At 55.7% G+C, this 1,969-nt stretch overlaps 1 pseudogene; it reads right to left on the bottom strand.

The window, feature by feature from the left end:
* Positions 1-251: 251 nt before the first annotated feature.
* On the bottom strand, positions 252-1,647 carry LOC118998433 (transmembrane protein 132A-like; annotated as a pseudogene).
* Positions 1,648-1,969: the final 322 nt, after the last annotated feature.

The raw sequence follows: 1,969 nt of genomic DNA, 5'->3' as shown, positions 1-1,969 counted from the left end.
TCTCTCCTCTTCTTGATTCTTTTCCTCTTTGTCACAACTATGCACTTTATTTTGGGGGGTTCTCCATATATTTTGTACCCAACATTAGGATGATATGGTTCCCATAAACAAGGAGCATGAGCCTTTCCTCATGACCACAGTCCATGACAAGGGACAGGGCAGAGTGGGCCTGGGTAGGAGTCTTTGTGAGGGACCAGACAGGGTACTTGGATCAGCAAGCACCAGAGGATGAGGGGGGGTGGGGTTGGAGGCTACCCAGGCCCTAAAAAGCTGGGGCTGGCAGGTTGGGGAGGGGGTCTGGAGCTGCCCCAGATATTCTCCATGTAGCTACAAAGCTCCTCACAGTTCTTAAGTCCCATGTCCTCACACACCCAGAAAATATCCTCTTCACTTGCCACCAGGACGGACTGCATGGCAGGGGCCCACATGGGCTCCTTGGGCAGCTGGGCTGCAGGGGCTAGTGCAAATGGTCACAAACTCTATGTGCATCTGCTGCCCCTTAGCTTCCTTCCCAGCCAAGATGCTGACAACTGGTGGTGCCCCAGCAGGTGCAGGGGCCAGCATCAAGACCCTCCCTTACTAACTCCCACAGGGGCAGCCTCTCTTCCCCTTAGGTAGGGCAGGACACTGCTGTCCCAGCTGGTGGCCTAGTTCCCCCTGGTCAGTGTCCAGCCAGACCCAGGTATGGGGCTTTGGGGAGGCAGGGTCAGTGGCACTGCTGGGAGCTCTTGAGCTGGTAGTATAGCATGAAGACCACACCACTGACCAGAAAGATGAGGATTGCCAGACAGATGATGCCCAGCAGGGTGTACATGCCTACCTCTAGGTCAGTGATCTGCAGAGGGGCAGGGATCATCTCCTTTTCTTTCCCTTCTCCTTCCTAGCCTCTGTCTCTTCCTTCCAGGTCTCTTCTTCTGCCTGCTTGAACTAGCCCCTCACATGTCTTTTGCCCCACCAGTGCCTACCTCCTACCCTTTCCTACCATGCTGGCCTCCATGGCTGATGAGCTTCCAGCAGGGCTAGATGGGAGAATGGCACTGGTGTGGGAGGAGGAGGCAGCCCTAGCAAGGCTGTGCTTGAGGCCATGGGCACATGGTGGTACCCTCAGCAGGATGCAGGTGGGTACAGAAACACATGCAAGGGTAGCCCTCAGTGTCCGCCCTAGTCACCACCATCCTGAGCTGGGCACCTCACTTCTTGGCTGGTAAGGCAGTGCCCAGCCCCTTGGCTGAGGTCATGGTGGCTGCCAAGCTCAGTGGGGACCAGGATGTGGTGAGAGGACAGCCATGGAGAACAGGCCACCTCCTGCTTAGGGGCAGGAAGGGCTGACTGTGGCTGTGACCCCAGAATGAGGCAGTGACCTCCCCAGAGTGGGTGGTACCCTAGCTTGGAAAAAGTGATATGCCCATTACTGCTACACCTAAAGTTCCAGCATGTGGACAGAAGACTTTGTCATCCGTTACAGCCAGGGCTTGCACCCCAAGGGAGGTCACAGACAGATTCTGGGCACCTGATGGAATCAGACAACAGAAAGTCACCTCCATGGAGGTGATACCGAGCTTCTGACACACCAGGACTATGGCTGCCCTCCAGCCAGGCTACTAGCAGGTCTTGCACACAGAGGTGCAGCACCACCATGTGGAACATGCCCATAAGTTTGTTGGGGACCAACAAGTGGGTGAGGTAGGGACAAGAAAGCACCTGCCCATGCACTGGTACTATAGGCAGCAGCCAGGAGTGCACTGCTAAGCCTCCTATGCCCCTGCTTCAGACTCTGGCACCCTTCCAGCTAGGCCCAGGTACCCTCCAGCCTCAAACCTAATTAATGATGTCATCAGCTCTACATGCAGGGGTAGGAGTGGGGTCCCCAGTCTTCTGTCAGCCCCAGCGAGGCCTGCAGTCAGCATACCCAAAAGCTTCCTGGCTCTTATTGTCATCCATAGACAGAATATCACAGGCCTTGCATTTG

The sequence above is a fragment of the Sturnira hondurensis genome, unplaced genomic scaffold (assembly GCF_014824575.4).
Source record: "Sturnira hondurensis isolate 20B ecotype Veracruz unplaced genomic scaffold, ASM1482457v3 Scaffold0014112, whole genome shotgun sequence".
In the NCBI taxonomy this organism is placed as follows: Eukaryota; Metazoa; Chordata; class Mammalia; order Chiroptera; family Phyllostomidae; genus Sturnira; species Sturnira hondurensis.
The sequence above is the reverse complement of the archived record's forward strand: the minus strand, read 5'-3'. Positions and strand labels throughout refer to the sequence as shown.